This window comes from Dermacentor variabilis, chromosome 1 (assembly GCF_050947875.1).
Source record: "Dermacentor variabilis isolate Ectoservices chromosome 1, ASM5094787v1, whole genome shotgun sequence".
Classification (NCBI taxonomy): domain Eukaryota; kingdom Metazoa; phylum Arthropoda; class Arachnida; order Ixodida; family Ixodidae; genus Dermacentor; species Dermacentor variabilis.
The window spans coordinates 279,303,511-279,323,621 of NC_134568.1; positions in this window are offsets into that span (position 1 = coordinate 279,303,511).

Consider the following 20,111-nt stretch of genomic DNA (forward strand, 5'->3'; position numbering starts at 1 on the left):
AGTGAAATAACGAAGGCATTGCACTCTGTAGCAGCGGCGTGCCTCTTTGTTTGGTTATCGAATAAACAGAACAAAGGTAGCAATGAAGAGGGTATTATGCAGTATAGCTCTCATACAGTGCATGATGTCAAAGCTTTAACACTGGTTGATGCAAATTGCGCCATAACGCGAACTGTGATATATATATATTTTTAGAATAGATTAATGGGACACTAAAAGAATAAGTCGAGCTATATTGAAAGAGTAGGAACCTTTAAAAAGAATTCGCTATTAGTAGCGAGAACAAAGCTTTTGTAAGCGTGGAAAATGACGAAAATAGAAAATCCGAGTGGCGCCACCTGTTGTGGACTATGGTACCTCTCATGCATTATATTATTATTATTATTATTATTATTATTATTATTATTATTATTATTATTAGTAGTAGTAGTAGTAGTAGTAGTAGTAGTAGTAGTAGTAGTAGTAGTAGTAGTAGTACGTTTGTATGCATAAACACGACCACGCGGAGGAGAGAGAGAGAGCTAGCTGCATGGAAACTGCCACCGGCAGAGGCACAACGCCTACCGGCCCTAGACGACAAAAGCTACATGTAAAAAGCATATAGGGAGTGTAGATCAGTAAGTGCTTATTACTGCAAGAGTCAAAATTTGTCGCCTTCAAAAATGATAGAAGGGCTCTGTGTGTGTGCTTGATCATGTTTGGACGCGCGATCGGCGGGAAATATGATGTCGTCTATTGGAGTACATGGTAAATCCAGTGAATGGTAAGCCCAGTGAATCCAGTGAATAGTCTCCGTAAAGTGCTGTCCGCTGCGTGGTGTAGGAGAGGCAGTCCAAGATTAAGCGTCTAACCCCCGTAGTCAGAATTGCGCCTTAACTTGAAGCCCACGCTTGACTTCGTCAATATGACACCTGACGTGAACGCGCCCAAGGAAAGGCGATGAATATCTTGGGCACGTTTACTCCAGACGCTCTTTTTAACAAGTAAAGTATGGGCTTCAAGAGTCGCATTTCTCAATACAGGGTCAAGTGTTTCTGTTGCACCGCAGGAAGGACAGGATGCACCGAGCGCCCGCCCTTGTCGCGGCGCAACCGTTCAGTCACCATGACGCATCGTACACGAAGCTTCAGTAGCACAACTCCGAGGCAGTTAGATAAGCCACGCCCACGAACACATGGTGCAAATGATCGTGTAGGTGAAACTCGCTTATCAGGATGCTGTCCGAGCAGGTGGTGGCGGATCAGGAGGCAAGCATCATCGAGGTGGTAGAGAACTTCTGGACGATTGCTGCATTCATATATCCGAGATGCCAGTCTCGACGCACGCCTATTCAATTGCCGACAATTCCCACGTACGACGGTATCCACTCGCAGATTAAGGATGCACCGCGAGATGCCACTGCGCAGGCAGAGTTGGTATTGCGACGTGCGATAGGGCTATCATTGTCTAGTTGCTGTATAGGCGACGGATGATGGGGAGTGGGAGGACGCCTGCAGAAATATATAGGTGGGTTGTACTGCCCAGCTTACGAATTCATGGACGTGTGGCAGCGATTCCTGAATAGCGGAAGAGACAAACAGACGGAGAAATTGCCGGCCCAGACTTCCGGGCTAACACGGCCCTGTAATAAACGCCTTACCCAACCAGCTTATGAACAGCAGCTCACCGACATCTTTGAAAACTAGATGACCTCTGAACTTTTGCTTGTACTTGCGCCGAATCTTGAATACGAGTGAGAAACAAGTGACAGAAACTAAATTTATGAGCTTGTATGATGTTATGAGGCAGAATACTGGAATAAAAGGGAAGCAGTTTCGCCCTAAGGTCGAGGCATTGAGAGAGATAGCAAGGTTTAGCGTTGCGCTTCAAATCCTCTGACGTTGTTGTAACTACATGTGTGTGCGACATGGCTCGAAGTAGCACGCAAGGCTACTTCTGCTGGACAGAAGTAACAGCGTCCCGGCAGATATATACCAGGCGTCTGTAAAATTATGGGGTTTTACGTGCCAAAACCACTTTCTGATCATGAGGCACGCCGTACTCCGGAAATTTCGGCCACCTGGGGTTTTTTAACGTGCACCTAAATCTAAATACACGTGTGTTTTCGCGCCCATCGAAATGCGGCCGCCGTGGCCGGGATTCGATCCCGCGACCTCGTGCTCAGCAGCCTAACACCATAGCCACTGAGCAACCACGGCGCGTTTATACCAGGCGTCCGAGAACGCTAGCGTCATGAGCGCCGCCAGTGGTGCTACGCAGGCGCTGTATAGCACGTACCTCGACGCCGCACGAGATGAGAATGGATGAGTCCGACGGGAAACCGTCGGCGTTAGCGAGCGCCCAGTGAAATATTAGATCCGCGAAGAGCACTGGGGCATCACTACATCCCTTTGAGATTGTGAGCCCAATAATTGTTTTGAATTTTTTAATGGTTTAGGATAAAAGGCATGCACTGCTGAGAAGGAAATGTTTTATCATTGTGTTCAAAGCGGTTGGTTGGTTCGTCATTGGAATAAAACAGAAACATCGCGACACAGGAGGAACGAGTAAAGAGCACAGGACAGAGCGCTGTCCTGTGCTCTCTACTGTCTCGTCCTGTGTCGCACTGTTTCTGTTTTATTCCAGAAATGTTTTGTGACTGTTCTTGGAGCTCTGCAAATGCCATAATCCTGACAAATAAGTAAATCAAGATCATAAAACCTGGTTACAGCAGTTTTGGTGTTTCAATAATATAGCATAATTCTAGCATGTCGAGTCCACATAGACTACCACGCCAACGCTGACGCCCACGCCGGTAATTCGCCAGAAGTGTCCATATATTTGCTATTACAATAATAACTGTAAAGCAAGAAGGTCGGCCCGAGCCAGTCTACTCTATAGCATATATTACTCTATATTAAATGACAGAAAGTCAGTTCTGTGGATTAGGGATCAAATGCGTATACATGATATTCTATGAAGAAACGGAGCTAGGTGAGTTATTCATGAAGTATAGACCTGGTAAGCAGTGGTCTAAAAAATCATAGAATGGCTGAAAGGGCAGGAAATTCACAAACAGCGATTACATTACGAAATTTGCAAGCATTGAGCATAGGTTCCTTGGTTGACGACTTGACGATTTTGATGATAATTTACCATAACCATAAAGTCATAACGCCAGGCAGAAAGTAACCAAATGTCATAAAGATGTTCGGCTTCATTCAACATACATGTGCAGTATCTTTAATGCTTCTTTCTGAAGGCATTTTCTAACGCCAGCACCCCTCTTCGGCCACACACACACAGCTTCATTTGCATATAATATAACGCACACTGAAATCGCTCAACGGCTGTAAATCACCGCTCTCTTCAATTTTCTTCCCTCACGTGACCGCAACGCTCGCAGTGCTAGCGAGTCGGGGTTAAGCCTTTTTTTGTGCCAGTCTTCGGCGGTGAGATAAATGCCCTTGCGCCAGATTCGAGCAGGTCCGCGCTGTTCTTCCGTGGACGTGCTGGTTCGCCTGCTGTAACACGTCGGCGCGGTGGGCGCCAACATCCGGCGCTGATGGCGGGGGCGGAGCACCGGTGCGACGGCGCGTGCAGCAGAGGTGCCGGCGTCGCCGCCGGGGCAGCAGCGAGCGAGCGGAAGGCGCAAAACAATTACCGCCCGTTCCCGCGGGGTGGGCGCCCCCCCCCCCCCTCCCCCTGCCAGTCAAAAGCCGGCGACTGCGGCCACGGATGAGCCTTATTACATAAGCTGTCTCGAGAAAGTGCTAAAATAATGGATCGCCGAAGTCGGGGCGAAGAGAAAGACAGAGGAGATGTTTTTAGCTGTCATTTAATTACTTTATCCGTCCAGGTTGCGGGAGGCCCGCGCGACGCCCTTGGGGGCGCGAGAAGAGTCGCCGCGCGTTAAGACGTCGCGGAGCATTAAACGCGCGCGAGAAGGCTGCCGAAACCAGTCCCTCCTGTTAATCTGCAGCGGTGGTCCGCAGAGGGCGTTGCCTCGCCCGTGGCGCCCCCTATAATACCCTCCTTATGTCGTCACCGCGGCGGCACATCAAAGGGAGCCGCTGCCGACTAACAGCCCCCCAATCGCCATTAAAGAAAAACGCCCGATTGAAAAGAACAAGAAACAAGGAACCCGGCGAGAAGAGGCCCTCCTCTCCGCCGAGCGGTGCCGGCCGGCACGCAGCGCTCCCGGTGCACGCGGCGCGGGTCGGCTATGCAACCCGGTCACCGTGGCCCCGCCAAGGCCCTGGCAATTGAATTAAAGCGCCCGGCCGAAGCGTTGGCCCGTCGCTGCGACTAGCTGGCGCGACATCACGCCGCGTGCTTAATGCCCTCTCTCCCCTTCCTTTCTTTCTGATGCAGGCACGGCGAAATTCTTTACGGGAGCCCACCCAGCGCTGCAGGCCGTGCGAATTCCGGGGAAGGTGGCGAGAAAAAAAATCAAGCTCGCCATGGCGTCTCGCACCAGCGCCCCGTGCCGGCTTCACTAATACTTTGCAGTTCGCTATGACTCGGGAGTCGAACGGAAGTCGAAGGGCGCAATGGAAGACACGCGCAGCTGAGCCGAGGCGTCAGCACTACGAAAACAATGTAACACTTAAGTCTCGGTAGACGACTCTCATTTCAACGAAGGACATACTGGAGCCTTAGGGAGCTGCCCTGTTGACGCTTACCCCAAGCTTTAAAGGAAAATTCGACTGAAGATTTGGCTTTTCGGTCTTAACACTTATTCGACCTCTGTTCGCTTGGTTTCACAGCAGTGCGCGGTCTTCGTGAGTGTCAGCAATGGTCAACAGTCTTTTGTTGTGTTATAGTGCATTTCTTATCATACTGGCCTTCATTTTATATTAGCTATTCTAACTAAATATAGCCTTAATTCTTCATCGTCGTTATTGACGAATACGGCCTTGATTTTTCCGGGAATATACAGTGGAAGGTTTCGAATGCGACCGCCATTTTGGTCTGACCTTAGTGAGAACTTCAAGTATGAGAATTTAGTACTAGTGGCAGAAAAGATATTGTTCGGCATAGTGGCCAGCGGAAAAGATGCGCGTTCCATGCAAGCCACTTCCTTCCCAGAGGTCTGGATGCGTGGGCTGTAAGGGAACATCTCCGCCAAAGGTAAAACAGCGAAAACAAATGATAGCATTCGCAGCACCCCATGGTATTTGGGCGTCCCTAGCCCTCGCCGTGTGACGTGACAACAGAAACGTATGATACACTGTATGACATCTCTCTTATGGCAGCCATAGAAACTACGGAAGACAAGTCCTTGCGCCGTATCTGTCAGCGATTTCCGAACAGAATTCAAAACACGACGTTAAAAATTAGGGCACAATAATTTCTATTTTCTTTCATAAATTAATTTGGGTAAGAGCTTCCTGAAAGTGGCCACCGGCCCTCTGCGAAAACGCTGCAGCAAGGCTTCGTTTAACAGGTTTCAAATAGACGCGTGAAATACATAACGTAAGCAGGAGTTGGCGTAGGTGCTAGTTCTCTTCTCCAATCTGGAACTCTGGAGCCAGATACTATGTCAAGCTTTGGCTATGCCTGACGACACGGGACAGCAACGTGCTACGCCGAACCTCCTTCCATTGCAAGCAACACATTGACCGGGCGCGGCTTATGCTGGTGATTATAAATGTTGCGAAAGGCGATTCAGCCAAGCGGAGCGAGCGCGAGTCCCGGAGAAGAACAGTTCATCTTTTCATCTCCCCCTGTCTCATTCTGCCCTTGCAAAAATCACGCATAACATTAATTTGCATTTCAACAGGGCATATGAAATGAACAGACAGCTAATAAAAATGTAAGACAAGTTATATAATGTCGTTTGTAATGGTAGCCTCTATCTATTGCACAATCAATCAATCAATCAATCAATCAATCAATCAATCAATCAATCAATCAATCAATCAATCAATCAATCAATCAATCAATCAATCAATCAATCAAACCTGTTTAATAAAGTGCCCAGGAACAACCTCGAGTGTCTTGGTAATAACAATATTAATAATAATAAAGAGGGTTTCATCTCACAAGGCCTCACTTCCGCTGCGAGAAACAGCAGTAAGAGAAGAAAATTTGAAGCAAGGTTGAAATAAAAATTATGAAGGGCCAACGAAGCAATAAGTCATAACTTGAAACGTGACATTGCAGTGGCCAAGCAGGGAAATAGTTACAGCTGCTAACGGTGGCACGGAAGTTCTGCTTCGGTGGCGCTTCATAATTGCATTTTCTTTTAGCAGGTACACTAAAGAGTAACACTAAGCCAGGTCATATGTTAGTAACTTTCTTGATTTGACGAAGCCGCTAAGTGATAATGATGACTTGCCCGGAATTCTAGTTTCTTTTTTTTTTCTTGTTCCTAATGCCTTCTTCATTATTTTTAAACTATAGCTTTAAATCACTTCATGCGGTGGCGAGTCAACGGTAAGAATGCGAAAAGAGAAAACATCCCTGGTTTCCCAAAACGGAATCAGACCTCAAGATTGTTCTTTGCCTAGAAAATCAACTGGGGTTGCACCTAGATGGTTCTCCAGTAAGCTTCTCGGTATGTCTTTAGATGTAGCGACCAATGGAAGCGCATACGTTCCCCTTGGGCTAAAATGGGGAGGGAAGGAGGCAACCATCGAACTTAGCCAAAGTAATTTTACCAGCTGTTCACGTCACTATAAAGAGTCACTAAAATGTCACTAAGACTTTACAAATGCAAATTTGCCTTTGGGGTGATTAAATATTCACTAAATTTAGTGACAGTATTGCCAAGTTACCGATACTGGTCAGGTAGGAGCGGTAAGATATTTTTTTCAAAACCATATTTTTATGCATTTGGCGGAATAGGGTTATTTGTTACTGTAGAAAATAAGGGGCAAACTTCTTTTTTAACTTTCTTGCCGAAACCTACGCACCAGTAAGTCAACGTGACGTCACATAGTTTAAAGCATATCTTCGTATTTGGAGCGTTGTTGGCGCAGGAGAATTCTCCAAACCTGCTAAAGGAAAAAATTAAATTATGGGGTTTTACGTGCCAAAACCACTTTCTGATTATGAGGCACGCCGTAGTGGAGGACTCCGGAAATTTCGACCAACTGGGGTTCTTAACGTGCACCTAAATCTAAGCACACGGGTGTCTTCGCCCCCATCGAAATGCGGCCGCCGCTGCCGGGATTCGATCCCGCGACCTCGTGCTCAGCAGCCCAACGCCATAGCCACTGAGCAACCACGGCGGGTCACCAAACCTGCTAGGCTGAGGCGATTGCTTTAGAACTCAATACAGTCAAAATCTCAGCTTCGCAATATTTCATTTATTATTTATTAAATATTAATTTCTTTCAATGTATTGTTGCATTTAGAGACGATCCCACCGCTGTCAACCAGATGTTGGAGTTGAGGAAGACTTTGGGATGAAAACTGGAGGTTTATTTACATTATGTACAGTGGGAGTACGAAGAAATTAACAGTCATAAAGTCATTACGGGCCGGCAGCAAACTCGGACGTTGCGGCCCGTGGCAAGAAGCTCGAAAGAGATGAATGAAGGAATGCTCTCTTGCTGCTCCCGGTCGTGTTTGTTTAAGCCCTTCGGTGTCTCGAAGTCACGTCACGTTCGGCCGATGGGCGAGCCCGCTCAGGTGACGCCATTTTCGGCCAATGGGCGAGCCCGCTCAGGGGCGCTATAACGTAAAGCTGTTCCAAACTTTTCTATTCCAATTCTGCTATCAACCCTCCGCGATTGGTCAAAAACTTTTTTCGACCACCCCCCGCTTCACCTGTCTGTCACGCGACGTCACGAAAACCACGATACCTCTCCTTCTGATATGATGTGTACACACTGATTATGCAGGATTTGACAGAAAAAAGAAAAACAGTTATTTATGATTCGACCCCTTTTCGCCATTAGCCCTCGGCTATTGGTAAAAAGTTTTCGGGCTGCACCCACTACACCTGCCTGTCACGCGACGTCACAAAACCGCACAAACTCACCGCGTCAAAGTGACGTGTACGCGATAAAAATGCATTAATATGTCGAACAAAATTGAATTTTTTTCGGAATAGCCGCAGACTGCCCCGTTCCGAAAGGAATAAAAGATGGCTGCCGCTGATCGCTGAGACGCTGGCTACTCGCACCTGCCGGAGAGCATGGTTGTATTTGCGTATAATAAACCTTCTTGCGTGGCCGTGTAACGTTTTCAAGCAGTTTCGACACGTTTACTACCTCATTCTGCCAACTCTTCTTTGCTGAGGGTCTGCTTTAGCGTCATTCTTAAGCTTCCGTTGCATGCCACTGCGATTTTCGACCAGCCACCACAAGCTAAGTAAGGCAAAGCCGACCAATCGCAGACGCCGGTGCCACCCTCTTCATCCGGTTATCAATTTTCAGTGCACTAGCTCTGCCTCAGTGAATCCCTCTCCACTTGAGCGTTCTCGTCGCCTCTTGTCAGCCAATTAGATACGACAAGCCGTTCAGTGTAGGCAATGTTATTCGTTTTTCAAGCGAACAAAAGTGACCTCCTATGAACGAGAAGAGTGTTTGACTGGTCTGTTCAGACAACCCTGTAGGTGACCGCCCGGTGCTTGCGTCGGTGGTTACGCAAATTTGACGTCAGAAAATTGGAATAGAAACATACTGGAATAGTTTTACGTTATAGGGCCCCAGGTGTCGTCATTTTCGGTCAATTGTAGGCGCCCGTGCGATTGTGTCACACCCGGCGCACAGGGTCGCTCCTTGGGCCCCAATTGTCCGAGCGCTTACTTCTCTCTGCGGTATTGCCATCCTGACTTGCAAGCGCCGTGACAAAGGCGGATGGGGGGATTGCTGCCAGGGCCTCATGGTGCATTACAGCCGTCTTGCTTCGGGACCCACGTTACCTGGAACAGTGCCAGGCTCCCGCTACACTTTCGGGAAGAGTCAAGCAGTGAATAGCTCCACCTGCGGCGCACGAGGTGGGGGACGCCAACTCGTTTGCAAGTGCCACGCCTCGGGAATGTGGTATACGTGCTTCTGCGCTCCTTAATTAGGTGTGACGCGATTCAATGTGGTCTGGTGAACTCGAAGTAGGCTCAGGAAACGGTCCCGTATCTAACAGTATGCCCTTGAAAACACAAATTAGTTCATTGCAATTTATAATGCCGAATCATGGGCTAAAGCATTTTAGTGCTTTCCGTGGCAACAGTTTTTTTCCTCAGGCCCCTGAAAAATTGGAATTTTCTCGTGGCAACGAATAAGTGAGCACCTATTATTTTTTTAATGTGCAAATTAATTCAAACGCTTTCCAAAAAGCAAGGAAAAAAGGACAGAATGAGCTACAATGAGGCAACAACAACAATGCTGCAATACGTTGGAGGCAACAACAAGAAGTACTTTCTTTGTGCGACTCCAGAGTAAAGTCCGCCAATGCGCTCTGCATTTGGAGCCAATGGAGGGACTATTCAGATTATGCTGCAGTTGATATCGCGATATTGAATGGTTGTCGAAGAAAGGGCCGGCGAGGCGCTAACAACGATCGTGCGTCTCGTGATGATGGTATCTGCCAGATGACGTTATTAAGAAGCTGCTTTGCTTCACAAAAGAAGTTGCATATGTAACTCCCATCATTAAATCTGGTAAGGCCTCGACCCCTTCCCGCCTGTAAGCCTTACAAGCTGTCTTTGTAAGGTAATGGAGAAGATGGAGGACAGTTGGCTTCAGTGGTCGTGTGAAAGCACGAATGTGCTATCTGATTGCATGAAAGGGCTTAGGAAGCGGCTTTGCACTATGGATGCATTTCTGGACTTTGTCGCAAGAGCCGAACATGAACGTAGCTGTGGAAATATGACAGTCGTTGTTTTCTGGATATTAAGAAAGCATTTGACACTGTAAGTCACATACGTGTGCTTCTTAGGCCCAAACAATGAAATTCTCCTTACCTCAGTAAGGAAGCCTTCATTGCTGTGAGGCCACCTTACGCCACTCTGAAAGCTTCTTTACTGAGGGGCCCTCGGTGAAGGTTTCCTTGGTGCTCCCTCAGCGTAAGGTTGCTCCGTAGCTACCTTCATGCATCCTTACTCTGCTCCTGGCCCTGAACGAGCGCTTCACCTCAGTGCTGGCGCACGTGATGGTTGCCTGCGCATGCGCGATGTCGCCCGCCTGTGGAGAAGCGCGAGCGCAATGCCAGGAGTCTGCGTTCATTTCAGTCGCACGTTCGGCATAAGTGGCGTCTCGCAACGCCGGCGTGCTAATGTTGCTGAAACATCAAGTTCTGCGCGGGACTGCGGTGGTTTCTCGCGTTGAGTAAACAAAACTTGAGGAAAGCGTTCACGCGTCTCCATATTGGCAATTCAATTTAAGGGTTATGTGATTAACCAACTTTCTTTTTTTTTTTTAATAAAGGCTTTCGTGTAAAGCTTATAAGAGATCCTCTCGAACCCAGGAGTACGGCAACCGTTTCTTACGTGAGGAGGGGCGAATGGAGCTTTCAGAGTACGCTTGCTTCCTCGATCGGTCCTTCGCTGTAAGGAGGCCTCACGTAAGATTAGGAAGCGGTCGAAGGAAAGGAACGTTTCATTGTTTGGCCCTTAGCATGTTAGAGCTTGTTTTATGTGGACGATCTCTGCGATGTATTTCACAGTTCTGAAGTGACGTACAGAAGCATCGTTATGCAAAAAAATGAAGGGCAAAGTAAGTACAGTTAAACCTCGATCTAATGAAACCCGATTTTACGAAGTTCTCGATCGATCGAACGAAGAAATTTCCATTACCCGGCTGGTATCCATAGGGTCATATGCTGTCGTCAACCCGAATTAACGAAACTCGACTAACAGAAACCCGATTTAACGAAGTTTTTCTCGAAACAGATCAGTTGAAAAAGCGGTTATTTCTTTCGTATTTTGACACACACGCATTTTTCTTCGAGCATGCGCTCTAACGCTATCGCGTTAAGACATCTTGGCGCCCTATTCGCGGCTTTAGCTTTATTTTGGCGACGCCTTGCCCATGCACGGAACAACGGACTCAACAGTCGGTAGCACTCTTACGTACCAAATGGCTTCAGGGGCGGCGGTGGTTGCTTTCGTTATTTCATGGTTTATGTGACAGGTGGCACTGATCGTCTCCTCGCAACTTGCTGCCTTAATAAAGTTGTTTCTTCAACCTTCTTGCTCGGCCTGCTTGCATAATCATTGCATTCGTTCTCCGCGTCTTTGCATATCGGCTACCTGTCACAACTTCATGTGACCGTCTACCTGGCGTGCATCGCCCGGACATGGAGCCTGCCAAAAAGAAAACGAAAGTGCTCAACCGCAAAGAAAAGGCGCGCATTATTCACCCTATCACAAGTGGACGCAAGAAATACGACGGTTAATCGCAAATACAATGCGTCTGGATCTTTTCAGTTTGCTACGTAACAATTTTAGATTTTGAAGGACCGAAATATCCCTTTCTCAATATTACGAACTTCAAGATTTAATGAAATAATCCGAGCGAGATCATTACTTCGTTAAATGGAATTTCATCTGTATCATATAGTGTCACGCAGGATGATCCGCAGGGCAGTGTAATTTGCCCATATTTTTTTCAATTGCACAATGGCAGCTTTATCGCAAAAGCTTCCAGCCTGTCTGCAGTATTCACTGCACGCAGATGACGTCCGCATATGGGCTTCCTTGTGGTTTATATGTATATTCAGTACAATCGACGTTGCAGGAGGCCACCGGTGTTATTGAGAACTTCCTAAAAGAAAGGGTTATGGGTCTCTCTTCCAATAACACAGCAGTACTTCCTTTTACTAGTTGGAATCTGAAGAATTTTCAGCTTAATCTGGAGGAAAAAAAATGTGACAAGGGGAGCATCAGTCGCAACCAGATATTGCAAGTTCACAGTTCACCGATCAAGCAAAAAAAAAAAAAAAGAAAAAAGCCACAGTTTCGCTCGAAAGGCGAAGTATTCATAGCGATAGCAAATTATTAGACAGCTATAAGCAGCAAGGTTAGTAGTTTTATCAGCTGTGTCAAACTGATGTAAACACTCGCCTACCAACTAAATTAACAAGCACGGTGTCAGGCTCGCACAGGAAAACATGAACACATCTCACTCGATGACCGCGGACACTCGCTGTCAGAACCCAGGCGTGATGAAGAGCGGCAGCAGCGGTGAGCAAATTCTCCTTCGAGCTGCCTCTCGCTTCAACTCGAACTATAGGCGCGCAAGAATATAGGGCGCACGAAGCCATCAGCTTTCTCAGGTTGGCTTGCCTTCGAACTCGCCGTAGGTTAACTCCAAGATAGCACGCCCGCGGCAGCGCTCAGCCGCGCCAAATGCAGCCGCGGCTGGAGTAGAAGTGGAGACGCGTCCGCTACCCTGCCCCTCCCTCCTCCCCCCTCTTCCTAGCGGACGCAAATCTCTCCGCTTTCCGCGTTGTGCGCGCGAAATGTGGGCGCGCACCCTGTCCACCTTCCTGTCCGCGTGCGCGAGAAGACGCCGCACCAACGCCGCCGCACCAAGCCACCATCCTTCTCGGCTCACTCTCGAATGTTTTCCTATACAGTATATGGCTCGCGGCCGCGATCTTATCGAACTTGGACTTTATACGAAACATCATGGCGACTCATGCAGGGACGAAATTCGCCTGGAATTTCTATAATATTTCTATCGCAATAATAACTTATTCGGAGCCCATTTTCCATGGTCTTTCACGAACTTCTGAGAGGAGACTCCGACTTTAATCGGCAACAGAGCTTAGATTGTCCTGACGTCCCCCGAGCAACCTCGAGTCCACTTGCTATCGCTTTGGCTAGTCATCACCCTTTTCCTGTGTTCGTTTTCGTCACCTCTCTTTGGACAAAGCACCACCCTCATCCCCCGGTCGCTGGCATCACACTCAAGAATGAATGGCATAGAGTAGTCGTGCGCGTTCAACACTGGCTGACACGTTAGTGCTTTCTTCAGCATACTAAAAGCCTTTTCTTTTGCGTCATCCCACTTTACCATTCGCGGTTCTGTGTTTCGGGGAGCATCTGTTAAAGAACTGGCAATCTCGGCATAACCGGGATATATCTTTGGTAATAACCTGCCAAGCCAAGGAACGACCTGATGTCCCGCTTGGTGCGTGGTTGCGGGAAGTTGTCTATTGCGGCCAGTTTAACCTCGGGAGGCCGACGATGGCATTTGGGAGCCTTGACAGGTAAGTTGCCCTCTCGTAGACGACACAGCACGGTTCGCAAGTGTTGCATATGGTCCGCCGATGATGATGAAAAGATTGCTATGTCATCGAGATACGGAAGCGCAAAGTCCTCCATTCCGCGTAGCACCTGGTCCATAAGGCTAGAGAAGCAATAGGGAGCATTCTTCAATCCAAAGCTCAGGACTTTCGGCCGAAGGGTTCCCATCGGGGAAATAAACGCCGCAAGCCTGCTTGGTCTCTCGGTCAACGGAACTTGCCAGTACCCTCTGACTAAATCAAACGTGGAGACAAAATTAGCGCTGCTAACTCTCTCAAGCCTTTCCTCGATATGCGGTATTGAGTAGGTCTGGTTCTTCGTGATTAGGTTGAGCCGGTGGTAATGGGAACAAGTTTCATTGGCGCTTTAGCCTGATCTCAAGGCTTGCCTATGCGTTGACATGTGTCGCAGCTTCTTACGAATGCTTCCACTTCGCCGGGCCAGTAAAATTCCTGCAGTAAGCGGTTCTTTATTTTCCGAATGCCCAGATGCCCTGTCCAAAAGCCCCCGTGAACCACGTGCAGGAGGTGCTCACGATAGGGATGCGGCACCACGAGTTCGTCGAATTGCGCTCCCTTTCGACGGGTTTACTTTATATAGAGGACGCCTGCCCTCTTGAGGAACTATACGTTCTGTTTTGCCACACCTTCTTTCGCGTCTGGCCTTAGGTTACGCAGGGTGGAATCTTTTTCCTGTTCAGCAATCAATGTGGCAGGGATTACATTCAATAACATTTTTCTGCATTCTGCCTCTCGAGACACTTCAGGATCCGGTGCTTTTTTGACCTCTTCATTATTTAGTGTACTTTCCGCAATATCCCTTATAGGGCTGTTCTGTTTGGTGCTGGTTGACGAATCTTCCGTCAAATCTGTTTCCTCCACCACTGGACATTCGTACACTGCCTTGGCCGCGAGCTCCCTTGACTTGGAACGAGTTAGGGCTTGTACTATTTATCCTCATTGAACCCGATTCCCCTGCGTCGCAGCAAATCCTCGGATCTGTTAGAAAACAAATATGGATACTGTGGCGCGAGATGTGCCGAGACGGCGGCTTCAGTGTCCAGTACTCCAAAAGGGCCTTCGATACGAATCTTTGCCACAGGGAGACAAACACTGGAGGCCTCTACGGCTTGCCTTATTCAAGCACATTCTCCCGTGAACGGGCCTTCCTCCACGTACGACGGGTGCACTGCGTCCATTGTGGCGGCCGAGTCGCGAAGCACCCGACATGGTTTGCCGTTTACCATGAGGTCTCGAATGTACGGTTGTAGCAAGTTAAGATTTTCCTCTTTACTAGTTAGTGACATCAACACTAGTTTGGGATTTTTGCACCCCGCGGGGATATGCCCCGCTTGCTGGCAGTTGTAGCAAACAACTGGTTTCTTTGCCTCGAAAGCTTTTTTCTTTTGCCTTTCTACCCTCTGTTCGGGTGCGTCCTCCTTTCCTTTGCCGTTCTCGTCACTAATTTTCACCGAATATGACCTTTCCTTGGATTTATACTGACTCGACTTTGACCATCGCTCTGGCTTGCCGGGTCTGTATTTCTTCATCTCCTTCTTAGGAGCTTTCTTGCCTTCGAACGCACGGCGAGTTACGTACTCCTCAGCGAGATCGGCCGCTCTCGTGATAGTGTCCACGCCTGGCCTATCCTGAACCCAATACTTGATGTTTTCTGGCAGCCGGCGGTAGAACTGTTCTAAAGCAACGCACTGCATTGTCTTTTCGGCGTCGCCGAGTGCACCCTCTTCTCCTAGCCATCCTTCCAGGTTCACCTCCAAGGTGTATGCGAAATATGAGTATGACTGACTTTTGGTCTTCTCGACCTCCTTGAATTTTCGCCTGAATGATTCTGCTAATAATCTATACTTTTAAGCAGACTCGCTTTGACTTTATCGAAGTCCTCTGCTTCTTCTTTCCCCATGCGAGCAATGATATCAACTACCTCCCGTGGCAGCAACTAAGCAAGCGTTGCGGCCACGTGTTTCTCGCGAATTTTGCCTTCTCACACGTGCAAAGTGATATCTCAGTGAAGAAAAGCCGTGCACTCACCATATGCAGTCATGAATCCTGACACCTTCCTTCCGGACGTTATCACCAGGACGAAGAGGAGACGATCTCTTATATGTCGTCGAAAGTTGGGGTCTCCAGGGTAGCGTATTCCGTCGCTGCCAACCAGTTGTTGCGACGCTTGGTTCTTCAAACTCGACCGGCGTTACTACTGGGCGGCGTGGCGTTGTCGGCCGGCTGCAGGCGCCGGTAGACCATGACGATCAGGTAGGGACTAGACGATTTCTAGTGCGAAACTTGCACTGTTTATTCAATGGTTGGTGAAGGATAAGAAAAAGAGAATGAATGAAGTGAAAAAGTACATTGCAGGGCCCCTTAAATAGGCCCACTAGAATCGTAGGCAGGATCTTGCTCACGTCAACGTCACGTGACACGCACTGAGTCCCCCTCGTTGCTTTTCGGCTGCTCCCACTTTCCTGGGCGATGTTTTCCCGACCTTGCCTCCACTGGTGGCTACCCGTGGGTCTGGTCGGGGATGGGTCAGCTGATGTATTCCCCCAGGTGACGTTTTCACGAGCGTGCCTCCGCTGGCGGCAACCCGTTGGTCTGGTCGGGGATGAAGCTGCTGATCCATTCTTTCAGGTGACGTTTTCGCGAGCGTGCCTCCGCTGGCGGCAACCCGGGGGCCCTCTCTGGTTCGCGGAAAGCGTTGTCCCATACAGTTGGACAGTTCGCGGAAAGTTCTCCCCTAGCTTGGTCGCACACACACAAATGGGCCTGTCATCAAAGCGGGGCGCTTGCCGTATACCGGCAGACCCTCGAGACAGCCATAGCAAATTAGGATTCCATCCTCTGTTTCGGCTAGGCGTAGTCTTTGAGCATCCTTTTTGTCCGAGGTGTTACACGCCGAACGTAACAGCTTGTAAAGGCGAGGGTCTTTTCAGAAGAAAGAGCAGGCTTCGTCCGAGGCGACGGACAAGGCCTTCGGAATCTGAGGTCAGCTCGTCTTTGCCTTTATTTTCGAACTCGTGTGCATGCAGCGCATGCTGCGCGGCATGCGGGCTCTTGTTAACCTCTTCGTTGTTCGCTTCATCGCGCCGATCCATGTAGCAGCCGATGCTACTACAATACTTGAAACAAGCATTTCAGAGTAGCAGAAGAAACGCTACTATAATACTTGAAACAAGCGTTTGAACAAGGCGAAGAATAAATGCGGTTTTGATATTAGGCCATCGACAGTTCACTCTGAAAAAAAAAGGTTCTTGGCCCATGGCCAACAATGGCGTTGCAAAAAAGAACACCCGTAGCCTTTAAAGCCATCGCGGAAAACAGAAGAATTTCAGGCTCGTACTAAACATTTTACTCCGTTAGGTGCCTTCCTATACTCATGCGCGGAACATCGCCAATGTTTGTGATATTTGACTGTCTGCCATGCTTTTCAGTCTTTTTATGCTTTTACTTGCATACTCGCCCTGAGGAGTAGCCGGTGCCAGTACAGGGGCCAACCTCTCTTTTAATTAGAAAGCAATAACAAGAAAAGGAAGTTGCTATGAAAAGCTTTCTAATAGAGGCAGACAATTGCTTCTTGTAATTTCGCAACGCCACCGTTGGTCACTCTGGCTGTCGACAGCGTTCCTGCCTGTGGGGAAAAGAATGTATATGTATCCATGTACGTGGAAACGAAATGAACGAAAAAATAAACCATCTTATACGCAATTCGTGCATTGCGCAATAAAGTACTTGAACTGATCTGATATAGAAAAAAAAATAATTCTGGCAGAGGCAGTACATTTGCCGACCAATTCTGCGAGGTCAATGACTGCAGCGAACGTTTGACAAGCGTGCCGGTGTTAAAAAGGGCCCGAAGTGCGCGCATTCCAAAACGAGAGGCTCCTGCCCCCTGGAGCGGGCGCCGCCGTGGCCCGGGTGTCGTGAGAAGCCTCATAACAAGTTGTCTTGTTCAAGGTGTTGGCAGCATAAAGTGGCTTTTTTGTTGTCGTTTCCACATTCCCGGGCACAATTCTCTCCAAGGGTGGCTCGGCGGCTCGCCGGCTCAACAGGAACCCGATAGGCTGGACGCACGCACAAGAAAAACATCCGGATTTGGCCGCGGTCTGTCTCCGACGGCCAGCATGAAGAATGAAGGATGGATGACCACTCCCGTGCACATCCGCAATATTTGGGCCGCTAAAGAGACATCGAGTCAAATGGTACTGCAGAAGGTCCTGCGCGGACTGTTTGTGCGGCTCTCGTCGGGGGCCATCCATCTTTCTTGGGGCCCGAATAACGTCGTCATGTCAAAAGCGAATGGAGCGCTTGCCGAGTGCGCGCACCTCTCGGCGGGTCCGGCCGTCACGCGTGATCTGCCTCTGGCGGCCCTCTGCGCGGGCCCTCGTCACGAAAGGAATGACAACACGGCACGTCATAATAACGGCTGCGTCGTGCGCAATTTTCCCCTTGTGGCGATCATGATGGAGCCGGGCTTTTCAGCGATGATAGCCTAATTTGTATTACCTTTGACGCCTTCGCTCCTGGCGTTCGCAGAAGCGGGAGTCTGTCTGGGCGCGTCTCCTGCAGGGAGGACCGCGCCGTGCACGGACGCTCGATCCACTCTCTTTCGCAGACGCCCTCTTAGCGGTGGTCTTCGGCGGCCACGCTCGGCACCTCGTCGGAACCTCGGTGCCGCTCATTTCTCACCATGAGTGGACCGGATCTCTCGCTTCAAGTTCCGGCGCGCGCAATCCGAGACACGTCGTCGACACAGGCGGCAGGTCGCTGATATTTTGGCGCCATGCAATGCTTCACGCCTTTCAGACTGCACGTATAGGTACTTCGAGCTCTTGTGTGCAAATCGCTGCTTGAAACGAAAAAGAGAGAAAAGTCGCATGTACCACGATCTTCCTTTTTTTTTTTTCAGTGCTGTTGTAACTTAAAAATTACGGCAATATCACACAAGAAGAAATTTAGAAAGCATACACATTGGGTGCGAGGCCATTGTTTGGCACCTCGTTAGTCGCAACGAGTGTCTTCATCAACAGGGCCAATTAAAGGCGACACCATCTCCTGCGCTGAGCACAGCTGCACGCGTGGATGAAACAAAGTTTCTGTTGCGTTCTAACGCCGATTCGACTTCGGCAGCGTGCCATGCCGCTGCTGAAATGTAGTAAATGTTAGAACTTGTGAACGCAATGTCACATGCCTTTTCTTTGCGCATTTATGAAATATGAAAGTTATCAAGCACGGCACTCTACCATGTAGACTTATACGCTGACAAATCGCAGGCACTCGAGCATAGGACGAGAGGGTTTGGCTGTAGCACGTTGTAGCAGAATGCACTTTTGTTTTTTGTTTTTAATGTCTTAATGGTGTCTTGAGGTGTCCATATGTCACACTTTTGTGCTCCTCAAAAGAGATTATTTTTGAACATCCGCAGAAACGGTTGATGTGGTATAGTGGCGCCGATCATATAGTGCAAAACGTGTGGGCGTTCTAACCTGTTGGGGGTGTTGCACCATTTGCCCCACGCGGACGTCACTGTACCACGTAGCAATCATCCACGCTGCCACTGGCTGAAGAGGCCAGCTACATTCAATTCCAGGTTAAATGTAATTACAGCCTTACGAAGTTGAGTGCATGGAATGGGGCTCTACGAGTGTTATAGGTAGCAAATTGACCTTTCTGCTGAAAGCAGGCACGTTTGCATGGAACTTATTTAAAAAGAATTATAATCATAGAAGATACGTACGTGTAAAAGTAGCGGAAAAAGCTAGTCTTATGTTGGCCCCAAAGCCTCCAGCGCTACTGACATGGGCCGCACCTGGCCCCATATGTACATGTGGTCAGGAAGGTCGCACCGGTGTTGTACATATCGCTTTTGCCTTAGAAATGCGCTCTTATGGTTAAATAAAGTGAATGTACTAGAAAACACTACCTCTCACATCAATTAAGTAATATCGATACGGCTTGCTGAGAAAATCGAACGTTAAGTAGATATGAGACGTTAAGTCGTATAAAATTAAAGTAATTTATTTATAGCCGAATCGGGCAGAAATACTTCAGTTTCAGTTTAATTTCAGTTTATTATTTTTTAAATACAATGAATTGGTAAGAGACAATATACAGACGAGGGTCCCAAAGTCAAAGATTGCAACGGGACCGTCGGGACCCTTTTGCATGGAACTTATTTAATAAGAATTATAATCATAAAAGATACGTACGTGTACAAGTAGCGAAAAAGGCTAGTCTGATGTTGGCCCCAAAGCATCCAGCGCTACGGAGATGGGCCACACGTGGCTCTATATTTACATGTGGTCAGGAAAGTCGCACCGGTGTTGCACATATCGCTTTTCTTAGGTCATATTTGTGAGGTCTTATTTTCTTAGGTCTTAGGTCTTTAGGTTTTATTGCATATAAAACTCTACGATGTAGGATATCATATATGCTGCAAACTGCTTGGGGATGCTAACTAGAGTATGATGATATATGGATGGAAACAACTTTATTCTGAATCCGGCAAATTTGATGACCCGGGCTCAGGTCTCCCATGAGGGGACTTCGAGGCCTTGCCTCGTCGCCGCCTCTCGGGCTTGCTGGACAGCCCACTCTTGTGTCTTGAGGTTGGAGCTGCGCAGAGCGGCGGCCCACTTCGACGCAAGAGCCTCCGGAGCTACTGCCATTGTAGCTGATGTAACCCGACACTCCCACAACATGTGTGACAGCGTCGCTCTAGTGTCCTGACATAATTTGCAAAGAGCATTCGGGTATTGCGCGGGGAAAATGTGCTGCATTCGCACCGTACTGGGGAATGTTTGTGTTTGCAATTGTCGCCAGATGACTGCCTGGCGACGTTTCAGCATGGGGTGAGGTGGGGGCAGCAACCGCCTGCCTAGCTGGTAGTGCTTGGTATGATGATATATGAGTGA